This window comes from Ursus arctos, unplaced genomic scaffold (assembly GCF_023065955.2).
Source record: "Ursus arctos isolate Adak ecotype North America unplaced genomic scaffold, UrsArc2.0 scaffold_2, whole genome shotgun sequence".
Taxonomy (NCBI): domain Eukaryota; kingdom Metazoa; phylum Chordata; class Mammalia; order Carnivora; family Ursidae; genus Ursus; species Ursus arctos.
The window spans coordinates 33,130,819-33,155,716 of record NW_026622874.1 but is presented as its reverse complement, the minus strand read 5'-3'; the positions used below and the strand labels follow the sequence as shown (position 1 = coordinate 33,155,716).

Genomic DNA, 24,898 nt, shown 5'->3' with positions numbered 1-24,898 from the left:
GCAGGTTGCTTCTCACGACCTAGCCGTGCGGCACTGTTGAAGCCCTCAGCGGCAGCACGAGACCCCTTTATGGAAAAGAGGTCTCGAGTCCTTGTCCTTGTGCTTGGAGGCTCAACACAATCTTCTATGCATTTCTAGAAAGCATCTGGGGACCAGAATCAGCTCAACTGGAGGGCAGAATCCTTAGGTGGTCTACTTGTTTCATGTGAAATCCTGAGGCTGGAGGTTGGGACACGGGAGAGGAACCACAAGTTGGTTGAATTTGTTGCAACTCGGCCAAAGCTGTCAGACCCACAGGTCTTCCTGTATCTAGCTTAGCCGACAAGGGAGAAAAATGATCGTGGGTCCTAACGATCCCCACCATCCCCTCCTGGGGACGAGCACATGGATTCTGCACTCAACAGCCCGAATCAGCACCGCAGCTGCAGTGGGGGGGGGGGGGCACGTTCCCCGGGCAGGGCGCTGCCTCCCATCCCCACCCCAGCGGGCAGGGCGGCCATCTGGGGGGTGCGGACTTGGGAAGGCTTCCCGGGCGGGAGAGTCGCCACCACTTCTTGTGAACCGCTGGCGTGAAATGCAAGTACGGCCGGCAGCTCACAGGTGGCCCCACGTGTGGTGCGAAACGCTCACTCAGGGGGCCACAGCCCTCCGACCTGAAGATTCCCCAGATTTAATCCCCCACGAAGCCAAATCTGGCTCATCGCTGAATACCCTTCCAGAACTGGTTCGCCCTGTCCCTCCAGGGCTCCTCGAGACTCTGCACCACAAGAAGAGCTCCTGCATCTTTTATAAAGGAAGGGAAATCCTCAGGCTGCTCTCCTTCACCAGCCACGGGACAGTGTGTTCAGTTGGGCAAAATTTCTCAAAGGATCATGGACCACGGAGGTGCCGTTTGGAACCAGCCTCAGTTTCCCCTTCCCTAAGCAGCATCCCTCCACCCAGGCTTGAGCATTTTTCGGTGATCTTTTCTCTCGTTTTGTCCCTTGGCTCACGGAATTCCATTCTTGTCCTAACGGGCTGGCTTCTTTTTTAACGTGTGTCTTCTGCCGTCTCCTGCTGAAATGCTTAGCAAGTGGGTAATTCTACATCGCAAGTTACCTTTCCAGGACCCCACTTGTCATGGAATTATGAATAGGAAATGACGGATGAAAAACAAAGAGATGATTAGTTGACTAGAGTGAAATATTTATTCAGGTGGGGAGGCAGGAACGGACTCTTCACAGAAAGAGAACTCAACAGCGACCCCTGAGAGCATCCGCGGCACCTCCCGCATTTCGGCAACATGCGACCAGACCTCGGATACATTAAAGCCCTTTGCTTTTCAAAGTACAGTCAGGTCTCTCTTACCTCTGCAGTAAGGGATCATAAATGCAGTTAAAGAAGTTAGTGAAAAGCACGAGATCGTCCTTCCCCTCTCTCTGCCCATCCGTCCTCCAGGAAAGCACGGGCGGCTGCTCACCAGAGTCGGCGCGAGGCTTCGAGGCCGCTGCTTTTCCCCCTACATCATAACCGATTTCAAATGGTGCTAGACAAAAACAGACTCTGAACACCAGGAGAAATCGGTCAGCCTGTGTAAGAGATGGGTCCGGTGGTGCTCCTGGGGGTCCTGCCCTCGACCGTGCAGGTGGCGAGTCTCAGTCCAGCCGCACGGCCACAGCCGCTGAACGTCCCGGGGCGTCCAGAGCAGGTGCGGCGCTGACGCGAATGGGACCATCCTCCGGGGACACAGCCTCACCCCTCCCCTGGTACAGTCGAGCCCCGCATGGCCCCATCGCTGCACTCCAAGGCCCAATGGGCAGGTGAGCCCTGGGGGCTGCTGCAAGCTGGCGGCCCCTCTGCCCCTGCTCAGACGCAGAGGCTCTTTTAACCGCCACCCCCTCCCCAGCCCACATACGCTGGGGTGCACTCTCCTTTGCAAGGCCTTCCTTTCTTGAGCCGGCTCAGGCGGCGGGGAGGTGGCGGGTGCCCGGCCCCCCCACAGAAGCTCTTCAGCAGGTGGCCCTTTGCTGCGCTGCAATTCTTACTCCTAAAACACTGATTTCAAATGGTGCTAGATACAAAGATGGAAAAATCTAAGCCACCATGTGAAACCAGCTTCCAGAAGAAGAGGATCTCATTGAAGAAAGAAGGAAGACACCATCGGAAGACCCAGGCCCCGCCCCGAGGAGGAAGGGAGGCCTTCTTGCGGTTCCACTTGTGAGGTGACATCACCATCCGTGAGAAAGGCCCAGCGAAGAGCTCCCCGGTGGTGCTCGAGGACGCTGGTGTCGCAGCGGAGGCTTCGCACACCCGGTAGCGATACACAACTCAGGAAGTCTCCTTAGTGCTGTTTAATTCCACAACTGGTCCTACCAGAGTATTATCTATAGGATGAAATCAAGTCTCCCAGAGCTGTTATTAAAATGCATCGAGAGCTTCATTAGCACTGCCCTGCTTTATAAAATATTTCACAGTATGCAGTTTTCCGATCCTATCTCACGTCACCAGGAAACAAGCCCCCTATCTGCCCATGAGGTTCTAGCCACTACGCACAGGGGTGTTTCATGCGGACCTGGGCAACCCTTCCATGCGCCCTGCTCAGAAAGAGCTGCGGCTCCTCCTTCCCTGCCTTATGTAAGGCTCAGAACCTTGGCAATCTTATTTATCCTCGGCTGTGACACAAAAAAATGGGGTGTCCTAAAACAGTGTTAAGTAGATAATCCTCTAACATGAGAACGGAGTGGTGTGTTGTTTTCAGAATTTGTCTGAAAATAAGATTTGCATCCTGTGTTCACATTAGATTTCCCATCTCCTAAATGCATCGGTTTCGGTTGTCTGAACGCTGAGAAGACATGTCTGTATTTCCCCGGGATGCCCCAACCAGGGAAAGAGGAGACAGAGTGGAACGTGTACCTTGCGGGCTCCCCACCAGCTCGGTGGGCCTCCAGATTCAGGCCTGTCTCCACTGTGGCTCCTGGAAAGAGCAGCTACTCCAGGAAAGAGGAGGAAATGAAGTCTGAACACTGAGATGTGCTCTTTAACTGCGTCGGCCCCGGGAAGCACGTACTATTCCCTGCTTGCGGGAAAAGCTGCCCCTTAACGTGCACGGTGACTTGCCCACGGTCACGCGACTACTACATGGTGCCACCCCAGAGCTAGCTCCACGGTCTCTGTTTCTGCCCCTCGGCCCATGGGGCCTCTCCCCGGCTGGCCTATCTCATTCTGTTCTTGAACTCAACTGTGAGCAAGGCTGGGGGCCGGGGGTGGTCCTAGGCAATGCTTCTGCATGGATGTGACTGACAACACATTTCACTTGGGTTGAGACAGGAGCCCAGCTGGGTCTGCAGGGGGCCCAGTGCTCTGAGCTGGCTTGCTGTGTCCTTCTGCACCCAGAGCATGGCTGGGGGGGTTGGGGAGAGGCGCTGGAGATGAACCGCCCACAAGGCCTGTGATGGACTCCAGATTCTGACCCCAGCACTGGGCTCGGAGCCCAGGGCCTTTGCACGGCCTCAGCCACTGACAGGAGAACAGGGCAGTGGCTCTGATCAAGGACACCGGCCATCAACAGCTGGGTCCCAGGAAGCAGGTAACTTCCAGGGTGATAAGGTCAAGAAGTAGGTGGTAAATGAGTCATTTTCAGAGGGTCCTATAGAATGAGGGTGTCAGAGCTCTACATTTGGTCTTTCTCAGCTTTTCAAAAGCCTTTGACTCCAGCTGAACTCTTCCTTCTTAGGAACTTCCAACAGCCAGTATCCACAGAACCTTTCCTAATGTGTTGTCACACAGGTGTTTTTCAGTGATCCAGAGGGCCCCCTTCCTTCCCCAGCAGGCCTCTGCATACACTGCTCCCTTTTTCTGGAACATTCTCTGTCCACCTTCCCAGAGCTACCAACCATCAACCCTCCCCCAGGTAATGTAGGTCACCTGAGTCTTTCCCCAGGTGAGCCAGGCGTTGGGTTACACCCTCTCACAGCACCTAGTTCTTGTCCTTCGGGACGCACGTATGTCACGTGGTCATCAGGGTGCTTAATGACTGTCTCTCCTGCTACCCAGGGAGCATCAGCCCAGAGTTCGGGGGGGGGGGGGGCTGGCACATGACAGGGGAGCAACTGTTACTGAGGGAACTAAGGGCCATGACCCAGAGTTCGGGCTCGCAGCACCTGAGTTCTACGACACTCAGTTCTCGGAGGAAGAGAGACATCATTCCTAACACATCACCATAAACACTCAAACACAAGAAGAGGGGAAGAAAGTCATCTTAGTACCAAAACCTTTTGCCCCTCCAACCCCACTGGATACAAGAGTCCATGCAGGTCTCAGGACCCTCAAAAGAACCAGGCTTCTCTCACAAAGTCTGCCGAGCAATGACTCACTTACCTGAAGCCAGCTGGTATTTTTGTTCCTTAGCGGGGTGTAGCTGGAAGGGGCTCGCTCTCCCTGGCACCCAGCTCGATGGCCACCTGGATCTGTAAGAGGGCAGCCTGGGGAAGCCCCAATCGGCCAGGGCTCTGCTGTCAAAGGCGAATGGTGACCGACCCAGCCTGGCCTACTGGCCCCATGCAAACTGGCCAGTGGGAAGGGTTTGGTGGGCTGTCTGGGAAGGAAAACCGCCCAGCTGGAGGGGTGGCTATGTCAGCCCTGGGAGGTGCCACCACGCAGGAAGAGGGTTTGGGAAGCACACTGCGGCCCCCATCCATTCCTGTGCAGACATTCCATATGGAGGTTTTTCCACCCCCTCATGCCTAGGACACTCCTCTGCCCGGGCAGGGACCGAGGGTGGAGGAAAGGTCACCACACAGTGAATCAGAACACAGTGGCTGTAATTCCTGCTCGGCCAGACTCTGAGAGCAGGGGCCTGCACTTCCCTGGAACAGACCTCAGTTCTTCTAAAAAGAAGGACGGCTCACGAGGACCGGTCTCAGGGTATTCAAATGCTCCAGGGCTGGGACAGGAAACAGGACAGAAGCAGGGACAGCGTGAAGCAGGACCACAGTGACCTGGACAGGCTGCATTTTGTCTAAAGGCATGCAGATCAGAAACATTAAAAAAAAAAATCAACAAAACTCTGTGCGGGCCAAACAAAAACATCTGAGGGTTAAAGAGACAGAATTCGTGGGCCATGGGGTAAAGAACAGTCTGGAGATTGCAAAGAGAGCTTCTACTGCGTTCTAGAAATGATGCTGTCTGGGTCTTTTAAAGTCCTAAAAATCGCATGCCAGGCATGGTGCCCACAAATAACATGGGAGGCAAACGGGAAGGAGAGGAGGAATCCTGGTTTATCAGATCCATAAGCAAACCCACGAAGCCAAGAGACACGCACCCCAGGGAAGCTGATGCTGCCGGCTCGTTCTGTTACCACGACGTGTTCAAATCCAGAACGCTGGGAAGGTTCCCGAGGCAGCAGCTTCTCCCTCCGACCGGGCTGGGTGCTGAGTCACGGCTACTTACACGACTGACGCCAGCTCCAGCCAGCACGGGGGAGGGGCGCCGGAAGCGGAGCCCAGATCGCAGTCTTCCTGCCACCCGGAATGCTGGTTTCGAGGCTCCTGGCAGTGAGGAAGAGTCACCTTGGTGAGAGATGGGCCTGGGGAAGACCCTTTTGAAGATGGGGGCCATTCTGCCTCGCAGACGGTCCTAGCCCATTGTATGTGCGAAAGGAGCGGCCCGGCCCAGCTTCCTGTCACTCGGCCCCAGGCCAGAGTCAGTGTCCCGGACATTTTGTCTTGAGCTGTCAGGGTGGGGCCTGGTGCCAACTAGCTGTGGTTAATGAATCAGAGGAAAGGGTGATAAAATGAAGGGTATGTGTATGGGGGGCCGAGGAGGAGGAGAACGTGGAGCTGGCTATTTTCCTGGCCGCTCAGGCCGCACCCCAATCCCCCCCCCACCAGAGGAGGGCTCAGCACCCAGGCATCAGAGCACTTCTCAGACCCTGGATCCTGAAGTGAGACTAACATGCTCGAGACCCGCTGAGCCCCTCACATGCCTGTGGAGGTAACAGGGCAAGAGGTCACAGCCTTCTCCGCTCACGTGGGCCCAGCATCAGCAACTCTGGTTTTCCCTGGGGCAGGTGTACGGAGGCCTAAGTACTCAGGAAGCTGCTTTCCACAAAGTTTGGTTCTCTGTCCCTTCCTCAACACCACAGATGAAGACCTAAATCTGGAAATCTCCCAGATTCAGTGCAGGCCCAGGGTCAGAATGGCTGGCTGGCTGGGTGGATGGGATGCCCTGGGAAGCTGTGGGGTGTGGGGGGCAGCAGGAGACAGTGGGGAGCACAGAGAAGGACGAGCGATGGAGCAGCGATGGAAGCATGGGGGCCCCCACATCTCCCCAGAGAGTGGCTTAGCTCAGGCAGGGGAGGATGGGCCCAGCCCTGAACTGCTTCCCACGAGAGGAAAAGCCAGCACGCCTACAGCCCGTTACACAAACACAATGCCCACCACCTGGTTCACGGGTCCACACAACCTCCAACCAAAGGCTATTTTCCCCTCATCACTCCCAAACCATGTGCTCAAAGCAGCCAAGATGAATGTGGCAGTGAAGCTTCAGTCTCAGGTAAATCGAACCGGGCAGGCTGGAGGGAGATGCCCCGAGCCCAGCTTCCCCTCCCCCAGGCGGAGCTGGGTCACCCACTCCCTCAATGGCCAAGAGTAACCAGCAGACGCAGTATCCCACCAGGCCCCCCACTCACAGGACCCTGGGCCTGCCTGGAGCCTCCTGGGCTCTGTAGCTCAGCCCCCGCTCCTCCTGGACGGAAAGCAACCCCCACGCCCCCGCAGGCACCAGGACCCTCAGCCTCCCTGGAGCACGGCCCCCCATAGGCGCCAGGACGCTGGGGGCAGACCCATGACATGGTTCCACTTTCCTAGTTGGGGGCAGGAAGGCTGGGCACACAGAGGGTATGTCCAGAGTCCAAAGCCAACCCGGGGCACCTTTCCTGCCTGCCTCCCTTGCAGCTGGCCGGCCGGTGGCTGTGCCTACACGGCTGGGCCAGCCTTGTTCTGTTATCGGGGCCTGGCCTGCCAGTCTCAGGACCTGGAACAGAGAGTGGTGGGAGGAGGCAGGAGGAGGGAGGGTGAAGGGAAGGGAGGCGGTTGGGGGGGGGAGGAAGTTTCACAGTCTAGCACACTCCCATCAGATCAGAGAGAGGGGAACACGTACAACTTCCCCTTTTCGGGAGCTTCTCTACCCCTGCTTTTGTTTCGGTTCCTTCCCCTCTGAACTAAGGATGGCTCGGCTGGTGGGCTGGGCTGGGCAGGGGCAGGCGCCCAGGTACCCGGCCAACTGGGCCCTCGCCCGGCTCCATCCTGGGCCTGGCAGGCTCCCTCGGCTGTTACCCAGCATGCCCTTCTCCTTGTCAGGGAGGCCTCACCCTCTTGTTTTCGAAGTTTTATAACAGTATTGTTTGTTGTCCAGCAGATTAAATTCTTTTGGAGGCTGGAGGGTGGAGGCGGGGGCGTTGAGGGAGAGAGAGGAGAGAGAGGAGCGAGGGAGAGAAAATACAAACAACTTTCACTAGGGCCAAAGAGTTCCTCTCTGGACACAGAGTTCACCTGCCTTGGAGAGAGGCCAGTGTCCAGGAGCATGGGTTCCTTTCCCCTCTGTCCCTGTTTCTCTCTGTCATCCTCACCTAGCAGGATGACATGGGGTCTTCGACTTTCAAGGCCACTACTCAGGGTTCAAGCTGAAAAGAAGAGAGAGCTAATAGTGCTGGGGGTGGGGGATTCATGCCTGAGCCAACCCCACCCCAAACAGAAGGCATGACGTGGGGCTGAGCTGGGCCGAGCAAAGATGCCCTGGATCTCCTCTCCTCAGGGCTCCGGATGACCTGCTCCAGGACGAGGTGGAGAGGAGATTTCTCGGGGCTGCTGCCCCATCTCAGAGATGGCTCTCCTCTGCAGTGAGCCTGTGGTCTGTTCACATTTGAAATAAAAGTGGTACATTCGATAATGTCAGAGACCCTGGAAGAATGGTACCCCAAGGAGATAGGAACACAAGTGCACAAATAGTTACGTGTTCCTAAGGATTGTGTGACAGTGGGAAAGAAGAAAGAGAGGGGACAGAACAGCAATATAAAATAAGCATGATCTTACAGACGGGCGGGCCCAGGAAAGGTCCCTAACCTGTCAGGACTTCAGACGCTAAATCTGCAGACAGGAATTACACAAAAGGACATACGACTCTCCAGATGAAAGCAACCCTGATTCAGCCATTAACCGGTTTATTTCAGACTTTGGGGTTCCCAATAAACAGCATGCACATGTGAACCCACGTGTGCCTTCGGAACGGCAGGCAGTGCAGAGGTTCCCAGAGCTGCGGACCTGCCTCGAGACGGTCCTCTTCCATCTCCCCCCTCCGCCCCCCCAGCAAGCCCCATCTGTCCCTGCCTCCTGGCCCACCCGCCAACTCCTTCACAGCTCCCTCGGGCTGGGGGAATCAGCAAGGGTAGATGGTGGCGGTGGTTCACACACAGGGTTAGAGCAACTCAGGGCTCCTTCTGGACAGCGATGGGGGACAACGTGGCTTTCTCTTTTTCACTTACAAATAATATCAATCCTAGAGGGTCAGTTCCAGAAGTTCTCTCTGCACGACGAAACAAGGTTAGAGCTCCAGGCCCGATGCCCCCACCCAGGTCAGGCTTGCCTCTGAGGCGGAAAGAAAAGACGGAGCCTACTCTAGGTCCTGGCACCCAAAGCTCGTGCTGTTCCAGGGACGGTCTCAGAGTCCCACAGACTTGGGACGGGAGGGACCTTGTCAGGGACATCCAGTCCCTCTTCTCAGATAAAGAGGCTCTGTGTTTCTTTGGGAGCCCTCAGCAAACGGGCCCCCACAGTTCTCCCTGAGGTCCGGCCCAGATCACCTCCCTGCTACAGGTTCTGTCTCCTCCTTCCCACCCTCAGGGAGAGCAGAAAGATCTGGGTGCTGTATGACAAATCTTCACACAAAACTTATCAAAGGCTTTGTCCAGGAAAACAACGGCCCCGCGGATTCCCCACGACAGGGCTTCTCTGAGAGCCAAGCCTGCATCTACGGAATACAAGCGGACAGATATTCGCACGCTGCCACTCTGTCCGACCCCAGTGCTTCGAGATGCAGGCCCCAGGACAGCCTAAACCATCATGTGTTAATGTGCCCTAAATAAAAACAAACACTTCTCTGCCCCTTCGTACAGGCCCTGGGTCTCTCTGAATAAAGGCCACTCGGAGGGCCGCACGGCCGACGACGTGCAGTCTGAGCTGTGCCTCAACTGTCCTCATGAAGAGTGGGCTTCCACTCAGGATCCGGGAACACTGCCGCCTAGGCCTACTATTCCCACTCTATCAGGAAGCAATATCCAGAGCTGAAGCCGTGGGCCCCAATATCTCACACTGTCCGTTAGCCAGTTCTCCCAGGGGCTGTATGTACACAAGCCGGCAAATAGATAACACGCATGCCACGCCCCTGCTGGGCAAAGCTCTGGGCCTACCTTACCCGTCTGCTGGGAAAAATCTCACAGATCCCACAGGGAAGCCTCATTTCTAAGTGGCTACTTGGTCAAAACAGGACTATATGCCCATGCATGAAGTGCCCTACAAATGTGTCGGAATGGTTTGAGAAGCAGTGCGTAATTCCAGAAGCTTCCAAATGTAGGAAGTCTCACCAGAAACACATGGTGAATGGCTGGCTTCCTGGCCAAGGAGTGCAAGCCAGGTTTCACAAGAGCTCCAAGAAGCTGAAAGAATCCGAGAACAGGAGAACCTGGACATTCTGAGGCTCCCTTCCCTATTCATGTGTAAAAGAGAGATCTGCGACCTACAGAGATCAAGTCAGCTGCCCAAGACCCCTCCCCATCCCTGCCCCACTGGTCAGTTGAACAACAACTAAAACCCAAGGAAATGACATCTGGAGTCGAGGAACCTGGGTGGGTGATCCAAACTCGACAGGTACAAGCAAGTGGATCCTGGCAGGGCTGTCTGTGGCTCAGTTTCAATGACGGTGGGGATCCCACCACCTACCCTCACAGGCAGTGTGAGGACCAAATGAGCCAGCAAATCTGAAAAGAGCTGCAGAACATTGTGTGGCATGCAGCAAGACGTTGGTCAACAATCCCTTCGGCTCCTGCCTCAATCCTGGCCCCAAGCCCTGTTTGCCACACCAGTCTGGGGGACGGAGGTGTTGGCTCTCAGCTACGAGGCCCAGGTAAGAAGAGTTCAGCAAAACAGCACGCGGAGGGTATCTTGAAATGTTGCTAATTTTAAAACTCTGTGTTCTGTTTGGCGGACTGTGCAGTGGGTGCCTGCAGCCCCAGAGGCCCCCCACCCACGCAGCCTCGGAGCAGCGCTGGATGCTGGACGCTGGGGACAAAGGTCGCCATGGCCCCGGGCTGGCCTGCGAGGGTCTGGGACCCTGAGCTTGCCTGCATGTGCTTTAGTTTTGCTACCTTTTAAAGAGTGACTCAAGACTAAAAAGCCAAAATGGAACGGTAGCTTGGAGATATTTTTGTTTTTGTTTTTTTTCTTTTCACCCATCTTCCCCCCACCCCCGCTTTTTTTAAAAAAAAAAAAAGAAGGGCTTCAACAACCACATGAGAAAAGATGGTTAAATATAAAGGAAAACTTCCTGACAGCAAGGGGCACAGATCCTGAGCAGGGAAGGCCTGGGACACAGGACCCGCAGTCCCATGTTCTCTCCAGGATTTAGGGCCAGAAAGGACAGAACTTCTTGCCTAGAGCACGGGGGCATCTCAAGCCAGCCCCTGGGGCTCAGAGAGCCCCCAGCAGCTCCCACACAGCCCGTCTCCAGACAAGCCCCTGTGTGGGAGCCGGAGGCCACATCCTCTGTCACCTGGATAACCTTCACCAGCCACTTTCACGCATTCTCTGGCCGCTTCCCGCTCACTCCCGGGGGGGGGGGGGTGTCCCTGGAAAACTGTCTCCATCCGCCTCCCCTACTTGATGGTGACAGCATCTCTTCAGAAGACGAGACTGTAGCTGTTCTCAGGCTTCTAAGAAATACCTCCACAAACATCCAGGCAGCCCTCACGTCAGAGCTGGCAGCTACCTTCAGAAAGATTCTGGTTCAACTCCCTCATTTTATAAATAACGAAACTGAGTCCCAAAGAGGTAAAAGTGAGTAAGGTTTTACCAAGGGAGCCGGGGTCAGAACGTGGGCCTGCTGAGTCTTCTACCCACAACCACACCCCAAGACCCACACCTCATCCTTGTACGACATCAGCAACCCGCCCCGCCCCCCAGCAGCAGGTGGCAGTCTCTGAGGTCCAGGTGGGCCAGGCTTCGACCACGGGGCCCAAGAGGGAGGAATCACATGGCCAGACTCACCACGAGACCTGCTTCTACCTGATAAACAAGCCCTGAGCCCAGCAGCTGCACACACTGGAAACACCTCCAGCCACCAACCCGCCTCAACCTCTCAAGACCCAGCTCGTCCAAGCCTCCGGCACAAGGGGACTTCTCCTCCCTCTCCTGCCCCCGTCCCTTCGCTATTTGGAGGATGCTGGAACCACATGGCAGGAGACGCTGGGCTGACTTCCGCCTCCAGCAGGCACCTACTTTACCAGTGACCTGGTGAAGACTTAACCCGAGCGTTCCCGTCTGTGTGGACGAGAGCGGTGCACCGCGACGAGGCTGAGGCAGAGACGCCAGCTGGCACCTGGGGAGGGTGGCTGATGGAAAAACCTTCATCTGCTGATGACCAGAGGCCTGACGTCTACTGCCAGCTTGATCCCTGACTCACTGCAAGTCCCCGTGAGCTGTGGGGACCTAGGGTGAGTTTCTAGCTGTCAGGAGAAGAGAGGGGTCAGCAACTGTAGCAATATGAACTCTGGGCGCTCTACCAGTATGGCTTCCCCCGCCTCTTAAATTCCCTCCTTGAGCACCATCTGGATCCCTGGGTCCTTCTAATGTGTGTGGGTGTCCCCCTTTCCATCTATGTCTCCTTTACATATTTGCCAATTCCCTGTCTCACCATCATGAATGACCTCCCCCCACAGCCGGAAGTACACCTCGCAAGAGCAGAAACTTGGTTTTGTTGAGCCCTGCACCCGCGGCACCCCGGATGGGTGTTTGGAGAAGGGCTGTATTCGCCATGCTCAGCCCCGCCTCCCCAGAGAGGGATGTGGCGGCGGCGTCTCCACTGCCTGCCACGTTCCCCGTTTCCCGTTCCCCGAGATACCTGGCCTCTCACTCTGGTTACCATCCGTTCTGCTGGCTGCCTCATCTCAGACGGTCTTAGCTCCCCAAAATGCCTGACTTCGGCCCAAGAGGGTGAAGAAAAAGTACAGGCTTTGGAATCCAAAGTGCCCGGGTTTAAATCTCGGCAATCCCAGGGGCCAAGTGCGTGACGTTAGTGAAGTCACCTAGTACGGACAGCTTCTTTAACCGGAGAAGGGAAGGAATACCTACTTCACGTAGTTGCTTTAGGATGAAATCAGAAGCAAAGGGAGACCCTTAACAAAGGTCAGTTCCCTTCCCTGGAACTGTGCACTGGGACTGAGAACACTGATGCCCGTCTCACACCCTCACGCCTCATTCCGGACCCTGACCTGGGCTCCATGAACACACAGGCCCCTTCCAGGCCGCAGCGGCCACGCTGGCTGAACACGAGACACATACCCCCCTCCACCACCGCCCACCTCCTGGCCCTGATCCTGCGGCTGGATGTTGCACAACCGTTTCCCGAGTTCTTCTCTCCATCCCCAGGCCCCTGCTCTCTCCTGCCCAGGCTCCACACTCCTGCATCAGGCTCTGCTCAGACCCTGGGGCCTGGAGGTGTTCTGTGGCTTTATCAGCTCATGAGCAGCTCCTGCGGAAGGAGCCAGCAAGAAACCAAACCCAGCCTCTGCTTTCTTCACAGACACTCCAAGGCCCAGAAAAGCAAAGCAAAATGAGGGCCTCCCACGGACAGCCGGCTAGTGGAAAAGGCAGTATCTCTTACATATCTCACAGCGAGGCAACGTGCCCAAAACAGTGGCCAGCACGAGGTACACATCCTCTCTAGAGCTGGGGCGGCAGCCTCGGAGGCCGTCGTGCCAGGGGACAGAGCCAAGATATGCATTAAACAATTCACAGCCCTGACCAGACCAGGATTCAGTGGAACAGAGAAGGTGCTGACCAATCAGGTCCCCTGGTAGGGCCCCTCCCCAACACCTCCCGGCCAAGCCGCACCAGCACAGCTCCAGCGCCACCAGCTCGGTTAACCTCTGCTGGACCCCAGATGGAAAGGCCCCACACTGCCTCCTGGCTCCCAGATGCAGGGCTTCAAAGGTTGAGAACCAAGTGCCAGAGAGGCCTGGTCCCCCTCTCAGGGGACGCCAACTGTTCTACCGGCTTGGCTTGTGACACATAATGCCCGTGTCCTGTCAGTGGAAGCCAGGCTGGTAAGCAGGGAGGAAAGAACTAAATGAGGAACAAGAAAAGGAAAATCAACAGGGAACGGCCACCCCCAATTCTGGAAACACCAGAGGCCCCAGAGACAACCACGTCACAGGGAGCCAGACCAACCTTCCCTCTGCTTCCTGCTCTCGTTATCTCAATCCCGCCAAGGGCAGGGCAGGGCTGTGAATGGGAGCGGCGGTGACCCCGAGCAAGGCCCAGGGCTGCACGGCACAGACGGCACAGACGGGAGCAGAGGCTCCCGAGCACGGCCGGCAGCCCCATCTGGCCCCGGCCCTGCAGCCGCCACTGGCCAGATTCTAGCCGATACATCTTGAGGGACTTGGCCGACTCCTCCTCATCTCCCCAGCTGCACCAAAGCTGATCTCTCCTCTTTATTCATGTTCCAGGTCCAACACCCCCAGCCATCCCTCCCTACGTGACTGCTGGAGGGGCTGAGACTTGTCAAATTCCTTTAGGGAAGAGACACCGGACTCTTCCCAACAGCCCTGGATGCCTCACTCGGTGAGGACCTCAGGCTGCTCACAGCCAACTCAGAGACTCATCTCAGAGAAAGAGAAGAGAAGATGAAACACTGACAGGCAGAATTCACCAGTCCTTCCGGGACAATGGTGGGAGGGGGGTTGGGAGACATCCATGAGACAGGAGCAGAGGTGGGATTCCACGGGCGCCTCCGGAAATTAGCCAAGTGCATCATAAAACTGCCCAGCACCGTCCCTTTTATCCTGAGACCCCAGACAAATCTGCTGTCGGCTAATTCCAACGTGACCCTGCTCACCCAGAACGCTGCAGGAGTGCAGTCCATAGGGGATATTCGCTGGTAGGGAGCGTGGCGAGCGCCTACCGTCTGCTTGCTGAGCTGTCTCCAGAATGCCACAGACCTCCCCAGTGCTGCCGACCACCACCATTTTTAATCACCGTTGCTGTTACTGGGACCAGCATCAAGTGAGGCAAAAAGAAAGATTTCTACGGGAACTGCTTGGAGGCGCTTTGCAATGCTTACTAGGCCCTGAATTTTTTTTTTTTAAGGTGAAGGCAATACGGACCTAGAGGAAGAAAGTGATTCACTCAAACAAAACCCCCCAAAACAACGCTCCCCCCCAAGTAGAGCAAGAGCCCTGAAGTCCAGCGCCAAGTCCACAGTCTAAAGTCCAACGAGTCTAAAGGTGTCTCGAGTAAAATCGACCACCCACTGGGGTACACAAGGAAGGAAACACCCGCAGGCTCCCGGCACCTAAGGGGCTCTAACCCAGAACCTCATGCAGGAGGTTGGGGGCCAAGGACACTTCCGGGCCAGTCACCCTGGGAGGCCCAACTGCCCTGCCAACTGCCACACCCAGCAACGCTTCCCAGCCATCCCCCCACATGCCGCAGCTGGATCACTTGGACGGGCCCTTCCCCCAGGCCCTTGCTGGTTACTAACCCCATTCACAGAAGAGCCAGGAGTAGAATGGAAAGAAGAGGGCATTGTTTGGGAGATTCTGAATGGAGACGTTTGAGGATTCCCTACTGACTAAGGAAAATGGTCACCACGAGAAGGGAAGGGGGCTAGGGGAAGGCCAGAAGAGGCGGCCCGCACCTGACTTACCTGGGAGGCAGGAAGGGGTTAAATCCCATTTTCTCACAGCATCTGGTTTCCAATAAGCAGCCTGGAGATGGTTCACTGACAAGACCGGATCCTGTCCCCATCAGCAGGCACTTGGAGTCACAGAACCACAACCCTGGTGGCTCTGCAGTGCCTAGCGTGGAGGCCACTATCCATCCCGTCGTGCCCTCCACCACCCAGCACGACATGCGCAGTCACCCCCAATTCCTCCCGAGGACTGCTGACTAACGGTAGATTTCCCCGAAAGCCCCAACAGTGGGTGAGGGCGGAGAGCAGACACAGATCCCGGATGCCTTAGCCACGTCTGCTGTCACGGAGCCTAAAGAAAGTCAAAGGAAGGAGGAGGAAGGGGTAGAGGAGGGCAGGGAAGACAAGAGGTCCAAAAGAAGCATGAGAGGTCAAAAGACATCCTTGGGCGAAGCAAGGCAAACAGGAAACCAAGAAGACATGCAGAAGGCTGGTGGGTGACACAGGCCACCCCATGCCGTTGGCCACATTTTGAACGTCTAGCCTGTCCTACTCCAAGCCCCCAGATTCATCGAGAATCATCAGCCCGCCCTGGCCCTCATCCCACATCAGACCTTCTGATCTATCAGCGTCTGAAAGAAGGAAAAGGAAAGAAAGCTTGGCATTCCGGAACCAGACACAGACACACAGCCCTTCCTGGAACGAAAGGCCCCTTGGAGATGATGGCTCACACTCTCGAGGTTCCGGTTCCCTGGGAGAAGGGCTCCTCTCCCGCAGGGGAGGGCAGACATGTCTGATAAGAATTGCTTAGCACAATGCTATATATAGTCTAGGTTCCTAGCGGCCTAGAGATTTGGAGCTAGAACTTGGCAGAGAACCACGCGAGATGCTGGCAAGGACCGTCCTCCCCCAGCCAGCCAGCTGAGAGCCTCACCTCCCTGCTGGGGGCAGTGAGGGCAAGCAGGGCCCTTCCCGTCGGCCCATTAATAACACTGCACTGAGGGGCATGGGCTTCCGGCTCCGTTTGAGGGAAAATCGACTTCTCCTGAACGTGAGGGCGACACGCGGGGGCTAAACACTGAGATCTAGTCTCTCCGCAGCTCTCCAACAGACTAGAAAATCGATCTCGGACTCTGCTGGACGACCAGGGGCAGGGGTCTGCGGGGAAAGGAAGGAGAAGGCACAGCAGCTGGGTGGGTTCAATGAACATCTATCGCTTCCGATGTTTGCAGAAATGAGAGAATGCAGACGCATACTTACTGCAAAGAGCCACACGGACAGCCATCTCCTTTTTTTGTTGTTCCTAGTAAATGCAAACGGGTCCTTCTATTTGGCCGTATGATGGCTGTCTTCTGCACACCAGCTCCGTCCTCAGCTTAGCCTGAGTCTCCAAGAGGCTGTCACCTACTCATGGAGCTCAACTCCTCTGAGTTCTCTGTGGGGAAGAAGCGAAAAGACGACAGGTAGACTTGGCTCTTAGGGCCAACCAACCAAGCAATGAATTGCGCAGGCCCCGATCAGGGTCCCGTGTGGCGCTAATATGTGGCCCTTGGACCATGGCCCTCAGCTGCTGCTCACCAGCCAACGGCAGAAACAAGACAAGGCTGGGCCCTTCGTCCTGAAGAAAGGCCAGTCCCCGTGGGCACTGGGTCTCATCAAGGAGGGCCTACCACCTCTTTTGGAAAACAAATCTGAGAGACAACAGAACTCTCTGAAGTCCAGAATCTGGGCTTTCATCATATGCACAGCTTCTGGACAAAGACACAAAGGATCTAACATCCACATACATACAATTTTTTTTAGGTCAAGTTGCTGTCTATTCAGGCTCAAAAACACATGACACAAAGGAGCTGGGGCTGCCTCTGCACTCTGGGCAGGGACAGCTGCTCCTGTCCTTTGCCCTGCGTACCTCTCCACTGCGACCTCAGCCAGGTCTCCCTGTTCCCTCTGGCTCCCAAGGCCCCAAAGCCACTCCCTGAAAAGATCCCACATGAGTCATGCCGGGAGGTCCTTGGGGAGAGGAAGAGGTGCTCAGTGACAAACGTCAGTGCGAAGCATCATCTACAGGAAAGCGTGAGCCTAAAAAATGGCACAAGGGTGGTACACAGGCAGGGTGGTCCCAGGCCATGCCGTCCCTCAATCCCTACCTACAAGTTGTTTGCTTCTCTGTCTCCAGCCATGGCCGAGGGAGAGCGAGCAGGAGAGAAGGGAAGCCAGATGCGGAGGATAATGGTTTGCCTGTGATTCAGTGGCCACGGAGGTCCAGGTCTCTCTTGCTCCCGAGAAGGCATGGTTGGGCACGGTTGGGCACGGTTGGGCACGGTTGGGCGGGGCCGGGCGGGCGGGGCAAGGGGAGAATGTCACGCGCACTTGGCGCAATGCTGCAGATTCAAGAAAAGCCTAGAACCCTGAGCCGCCATGATGACGCACATATATACAGGGAGAAAGGTCAAGGACTCAAGGCCCATTATTTCTCCTAAGAAGGAACTGAGGAAGATGAAAGGGGAGAAGAGAAGTTTGATTTGGGACAATAAGGAAAGGGGAGGCTAAAGCAGGCTGCCCAAGAGCTGGCCTTCAGCTCGAGACTGGTGATGTGGACCCACCATCTCCATGTGACGCGAGCAGAGGACACTTAAGACGCCACATCCCCATGATGGGCACTTACTCCTGGGGCTGCGGAATGCCAGGGTTCACTAAAGACTGCCAGGCCCACCCGACCCGAGATGAGACTCACCCTCTATCCAAGGCAATAGGCCACGGTGAGAAATCCCAGAGGGTTTTCTGGCCCTGAGAAGATGCTTCTTGTTGGGGACGAGTGAGTGGAGCTTGAAAAGTGACTCCGCTTGCCAAGCGCATAATAATAATAACACAAGCAGTTGCATTTTCTGTTCGGTTTCTAAAATTCAAGAGTCCACAGAGCGCCATTGGGATACCTGGTGTCACCCCCACCCGATGCCCAGAAGTGGTCTTTTCTGCCAAGCCCTTTCCGAAAATGACCCCAGCCCCAGGGTCAGCTCCAAGCCCTGACAAGCTGTTTTTGCTGCTTTCATGTTGACAGAACGTCCTGGCCACTCGGCTGAGCGCTCCATCTCCCAGCTCCCGACACACTGAGTCATCATCCAAAGAGGAAAAAAACAACAAAGCAGTCGTCACCAGGGTCCCCACTGCCGTCGGCTGACGACTCATGGGCTGTCGTCACTCTCTGCTCTGCAGCCCCGGAATTGGTGACGAGGGGCTTCAGGGTGCCCAACTCCCCTACCACGGGATGCAACGGCGTCAGGAAGCCGGCAGCCACCGCTGCCATTCAGAAAGAAGGGAAACCAACCTGGCAGCACCAGTCTCCCAGGAAGGACCACTGGTTAACCCTCACTCTGCCACCACCTGCCCTGTCCTCATGGCTCTGCTCCCACGGCGCTGCCCTGACGCAGACGTTAGAGGGGTCTTTACTCCAGGTGGGGGAAAGGCACCACGTCGTCAGCTTCAGGTGCGTACTGCCTGCTTACCTCCTCCCTTGCCTCTGCTGCTGCTACCACGCAAGCTCCCTTCCCCCCATTCCTTCTCCAGCCACCTGCTATGTTCCCTTCCTAGGGCCCTGATAAGACAGCTGGGCCGGGGAAAGGGAGGTGCATCACTTTCTGCCGGGATCCTATCTGCTTGGCAATATTTTAGGCACTTCTGTGTAGTAGATTCTAGTGGCTCCCTGTCGCTGACTGAGGTCACAAAACCTTAGAGAAACCACCCAGCAAGACGAGGCGGGGTCAAGATGCAAACCGAGGGCCGTCCAACTGCAAGGGCTCGGCTCCCTGCCTTGTATGATACCCACCGATTCTGCGTTCTGGAGCTCACGCTGCTCTGAAGGTGCTACAACCATCCCACCTCCTCCTCCTCCCCTGGGAGGAAGGTGACCAGGGTAACTGAGGTTTGTTAATCCACCAACTGCAGCTACCAGAAAGAGAGAGAAAAAAAAAAAAAAAAAGCCATCATCTTGCGTGAACCTGACCGCAAAGGAAGAGGAGAAAGTTAACGAGGTAGCAGGAAGGGCAGCACAGAATGACTAAGAGACCCAGACCTCGGGTGCAGGAAGGTCGGCCACCCAAACCTCCATATGGCATTAGGGATGTACAAAATTCCTTAAATAGACACGTTTTGGGGATCTACGTCGTAAGAGGTATTTTGCAGACACTGAGAACTGACAGGTAAAAAAAAAAAAAAAAAAAAAGCAAAGGCTTTGGGAGAATAGGGGTTCTAATCATGAGCAGAACACTTACCAGCCATGGGACGCTCCTCGCAGCGTTGTCGTAAGCAATACAGGAAATAAACTCGGAGAAAGAGCCGGACCTGTACCTGCCAAAGAAAAGGCACCAGATAGGTAAGTGTTTTCCTTCTTTGTTCCCCGGCCTCTTGGAGCTCACCATCTAACAGGGGACGTAAGACTTAGACACAAAGAGCCAGAAAACAACCAAAGTAGCACCCGAGAAGGATGAAGTGTATGAGAGCTTGGCCGGAGGGAGCGAGGGGTGGTTACGAGGGCTGCTTCTCGCGAAGGGGATCTGCAAAGGTCCACGGAGGACGGCGGCGCTGCCGCAGGTGGGTGCGGAAGAGCCAAAGAGTCATGGAAAATACCAGTGGTGCAAACAGAGAGATCGGATAAGCAAGAAAAAGTAAGTTGCCTGGTTTTGCTGGAATACGTGGTCTACCTGGGAAAACGCAGAGAAGTCAGACTGAATAGGAGAGCTAAGGCTGGTTACAGACAGCCTTCGGCATTGTGCTAAAGGGAAGGAATTTTACTCTGGAAACGATGAGAAACCATTTTAAATTTCTAAGCAAGAAAAGACAAGATGGCCGCTGCACGCAGAAGGGCCTGGAAAGGAGAGGGACGGGCAGCAGGGAGCCTCACTGGAGGACTACAGCTGGAACCATGGCACTAGCAGGGGGCATGACGAGGAGCAGAGAAGAAAAACAATAAAAAGGGAGGGCCATCGAACAAATCTGCCTTGGACCACCCCCCTCCCGTCCCCATAGAGAGACTGCCGGAGACAGAGCCTATTTGGGGAACACAAACCACAGGTCCGACACATCTCAGATGAGCAGCCGTGTCTCTGCCTTCACTCTCCCCCCAAAAAACTCAGCTTTTCCTCTGGACTGCTTTAAGCCTCAAGCCGATGAGGCCATGGGAGACCCAGGCCTTCTGTGAGCAACGCCCACCCTCCGGCCAAGCCCAGAGCCTGGCTGGTAGAACCCCCACCCAAGGCTGAGTCCGAGGGTGGGACTGGGCGGTCCCGGCCCTGGGGCCACCTCCACTGCGGCAGCCACCACCGTGCCCGCCTCTGCTGCGTTTTGCCCCCCCTCCCCTCCTCCGTCATAGCCCCCGCCCCCCGCCCACTCTGCGGAACTGGCACAGCAGGACCAGAAAAACCAACGCCACCATGTCGGAGACCAGCAGAAATGCTTCCAAAATGGCAGCCTTAGGAGAAAAAGGACTCCAAAAATATTATCAACCCACCCAAGGAAAGGGAAGCCCGTGACAAGGGGAATGAACTGTCAACCACCTCCCAACTGGGCGCCCCCCCACCCTTCCTCACTCTTACAATTGTCACATCTTTCCCGTCAGAAACTTCCACTCAAAACCCAGAGAGCATAAGAGGGCAAGAAGGGTATCACCCCATGCCCCCGAGAGGTCCTGGGGGCGCTGGGTGACACAGGGCATCCAGAAGGACATTCTGCGTTCCATACCCCAAGAAGGGGGACAGCAGCCCATTTCCGTCTTCAAACCTAGCTCCTGTCACTGACTGGACAAGAACTGACCCTCCGAGGCAGCGAAGTCTTCCACTGCTCCCAACCAGACCCTCCCCAGCTCCGTGGGCCCTGGGGAACCAGGAGGCAGGGTTGCAAAGAAAGGCCGAGAAGGCACAGCCGTGCCTCCGTTATGTAATAAGAAGGGCGGTGCTGTCCTAGGCCGGCGACCCAGGGCGCACTGCGTTCCCGGATGCGCAGTCACTGGCGGGGGCCACTGCGCAAGGCGCAGAGCTCAGAAACCCCCTCCCCACAAACATGAGACCTGCCACAAGGACCCGATGGGGAGCCAGGACCCTGATTTTTCCAAGTCTCCCTCCCCCAGCCACAGGCGAACAGCCTGCTGCCCTAGTTTTGCTCTTACTCTCCTCACTCCCCAGAATGACAAACCCTTCTAACCTGGGACCTCCAAACCTCTCGTGGCCCAGTGGCTTTCCCGGAAATCCCACCAAATACGCAGTTTCCGAGCAACATCCTGGGGTCGGGTCCCGTCCTCACCTTTCCCAGCACCAGGGAGCAGCAGCTTCCAGAAGGCAGGTCCTTCCCACACTGGGCTCAGCTCTGGACAGCCCCGTCAATGCAAATCTCTGGTCCCCGGGGAGTAGCCCAGAGGCAGCAGGAAGCCCATGGTGGTGGCAGTGTCAGCAGCAGCAGCTCTGTCCTACCTTGCCCGTGCATTTCCAGGGGAGCCAAGAATTTATTTTGCCGCAACACTGAGGTGTGGCAGATTGAAAATTCCCTCTTCCGACACCAAACTAAAGGACAAATATTTCTTTCCAGTTTGGTCGACCCTCTGCGCACCCATCTCTCCAACCCTTCCTCCTTCAAAAAAAAGTTTGGGGAACCCTGAGCGCCTCTTCCTTAGAGTGCATGAAATAAAAAAGGCTTAAGAGGAGGCTTCAACTGGTCAGTCAAAAGCAGGCACAGACACAGGAGCATACGCACACCCCTAAACAGATTTTAGAAAGCTGCTGGGCTTCTCCCCCCTCCCCTTTAAGCAAGTGAAATGCAAATTCAGATTTGATACCCTGCCCTCAACCAATCAAAAAAAGGTTTTCACCTGCCATTGGCCCACCCACCAATCAGAAGAAATGTCTGGAGTGAGAGCCCTCCCCTGGCCAATGGAAGGCCAGCTCAGTCACTTAGTTAATGATGCAGCAGTACAAGGAAGGCCATCACATGTGAACTGGAAAGGTGCCAACATGGAGACACAGAGAGCGCAAGGTAAACAACTTTCCAACGCCAAAAGGATGACATTTAATCTCTAAATGCTAGCTTCCCTTCTCAGCTCATCCTTAACCCCTCTCAGCTGGCCCTACAGATGCCGAGAGCCTCACTACCTGTCCCCCTGGAGCTCCTAACAAGATGCAACAGTGACTGCGTCACCATTCCCCACTTTTCCCAACTACGCAGTGACAAACCTACCAGCTTTACCCCACTCTCCCAACCTACGCCCCATCCTGCCCACCTGCTCCCCACCAGCCCCAGGTGCCCAGGGCCGAACATTTCAAGAAGGCAACCCCTGGAAAACTGTGCCTTTCACCTTCTTCCCAGCACCTCTCTCTCCCCACTCCCTACCTTCACCTAAGAATCGCATGGACGGACAGACAGACGCTGACACCCAAACAACCTGGAAAACCAGTCTGTCTGTCTGTCTGTCCAACAGAAGGAAATGGGGGCAAAGGCTGGGAGGTCAGGTGGGACGCCAGGGACAGCTTGCTCCTCTCTCCTCTACCCCGGTCAGGCTTGAGCAGCTGACACTAAGAGAAAAGAAATTAAAGTGGAAAAAAAAAAAAAAACCCTCTCTCAGAGAAAAAATAGCAAAAAGCAAGAAAGAAGGTGAGAAAGACAGAGCACCCACATACGCAGAGACATCGCCCCCGATCCCAGCAAATACGTACGTGGGGAAAGAAGGGGGTTACGCCATCAAGTCCTGAAGCCCGTCGGACCACCCATCGTCGCCTGCGCAGACCCAAATCTCGGTCTGGCCGTAGGGTGCCGCAGTCCCGAATGTTCCAGAAATCGGTCCCGTTAAACCTTCCACCATCGCCCCGCAACCTCTTGCTACCACCCCTGCCCCCCACCACCACCCACCTCCCCCCCGCGGGAACCGCCCGTGCCACCTTGCGTGTCATCTCCTTAGCCCGGGCTACCCAGAGGCCTCCAGCCCCCGACAGATTTCTGAACGCTTGGCAAGTGAGCTGGCAGAACCTGGTGCCCGGTGTTGCTATGACTTGTTTCTTGATTTCTCTCTCTCTCTCTGCTGCAGCACGGCTGTTGCTAGCAGACCTATCGACGGAGCGCTCTCTCTCTCTCCTCTCTCTCTCTCAGCTCTGTGACGCAGATCTAAATTCTCCAGTCTGCTCCTTGTGTTGCAAGAGCAGAACTGCAGCTTTTCCCCTGGAGAGCCGGAGGGCAGTGCCAAGGCTGGTCAAACAAGGCAAAAAAAAAAAAAAAAAAAAAGTTGGGCCTACACTCCACTTCCCCGGCCACACTTTTCAGCCCAATTTTTTACCCCATACACCTCACTGCTCTGGGGCAGAGAGGGCCTGGTCCCTGCGGGCTCGCGCCTTCCCGGAGGACTTCCCAGCCACCAGACTAGCTTAACTCTTTGAGTGACAGCACCCAGAACCCAGACAGGGCTGTCCCACACTAAATGTTGCCTCATCTTTTCTTGAACCATTTGAGCTTCTCCCACACAGGAGAATACGATGGCCCGCACCCTGACACCACCGTCCTATTAACTCTTTCTGCCACAGATGCGTCCAGAACGACGACCATTGCTGACTTGCGTTGTTTTCTGCTTTTTTGGCCACGCACCAGGACCTTTTTCTCCCTGGCATTTCCTAAGGACCAAAAGTGTGATTCAAACGTTGCCTGCTTACCCCACGAACGCTATCCTTTTATCGGGGCAGGAGCTGGAGAAACCTCATTGAACGGCAGCCTGAAGAATCCAGAATAAAACCAGTCTGGATCCTGATACTTGCCGGGCTCAGGATTTTAGGGCCTCGCTGGAAATGTCCGATCACTTCTCGAAAGGCACTTAGGCCACTCAGTCCCAGAGATTCAGGTTGCTGAGTCATTTGTTCCCAAGAAGATCCTCTGACAACATGAAAAGCAGCAAAACAGAGCAGCGGCCAAGCCTGGACCTGGAGTGGCCAACGGCTGGGTTCTTCTCCCCGGGGTGGGCAGCCCGGCGAGACAAGCAATGGCCAGCTCCCCCCACGGCCCCTGTGACGGTGGCGTGAGGCCTGCCCACACCTGGAAACTCTCACGGGGACGGGGCTTTCCCACCAGCGCTCTGAAGGCCGGCTGGGGTTGTTTTTGGATACGGACAGGTCCCTGCTGCAGCTAAGCACATAGCTCCCAACATTTTCCTAACCCCAGACCCAGAAATGTTTCCAGAGCAGCTTGGAAGCCAACTCACCAGACCCTGCATACCCAGAAAGACCCAGGGAATCTCAGGTCCCCAACACCACTATGTCCACAGAATGCAGACCCGCAATGGTTTCTGACGACCAGTGGCGCCACGTGAGCCTAGACGTGACCAGAAGTGAGCGATACACACAGGTCCTGGGATAGCTGACTCATAAGGTATATCACATCAAGAACCTTGCGACTTTCGGGAAAGGGACTTGAGAACGAGACCAGGCAGCCACCTTGTCCTGCACCGCGCTTCCCAAGCAGCCTTCTTCGGGCAACTACTCAGGGCCAAGGTTTCACCCCGCAGAAAGAAGACCACTTGGAAGACGACCGTGGCACTCCACGGGTTTAAAAGAAGCCCAGAGCATCTGTGCCAGGCTCCCAGCAGGGGGGAAAGTGCTTCAAATTCACACCTTCTGGGCTCCGGGGTAGTGCATGCCAATAAAGAAGTCACCTACTGGTCTGATGACCAAAGGAATGTGGCCTTGATGGCACTAAAGCAAGTCCCTCGGAATGGTCCTCTGCCTACTTAAATACCGTTTGCCGTAGTTTCCTTTTCCATGGAAGAAAAACATGCCTAAGTTCATGTCAGGACATTCCTGATTTATCCAAGAGCCCAGGATCAAATAAACAAAGGGCTCTGAGCTCTGCCAGGGAGCCTCCTGCTTCAGGAGGGAGAACCAGAGGGAAGTAGGGCTCGGCAGAGTTGGCCCATCACCCCATGAACTTGGTGAATGACGTG

At 55.7% G+C, this 24,898-nt stretch overlaps 1 long non-coding RNA gene across 4 annotated transcripts; it reads right to left on the bottom strand.

The window, feature by feature from the left end:
- Positions 1-1,164: 1,164 nt before the first annotated feature.
- On the bottom strand, positions 1,165-23,164 carry LOC113262635 (uncharacterized). Of its 4 annotated transcripts, XR_006410624.3 has the most exons (4): positions 21,232-22,801; positions 19,209-19,284; positions 18,764-18,882; positions 1,165-16,375 (listed from the first exon to the last, which is right to left on the bottom strand). It is a non-coding gene; the product is annotated as an uncharacterized LOC113262635 (long non-coding RNA). The 4 variants fall into 4 exon arrangements; XR_003318878.4 differs by having other exon boundaries at positions 1,165-18,882; positions 21,232-23,164; XR_006410626.3 differs by having other exon boundaries at positions 1,165-18,882; positions 22,635-23,164.
- Between the last annotated feature and the right edge of the window lie 1,734 nt (positions 23,165-24,898).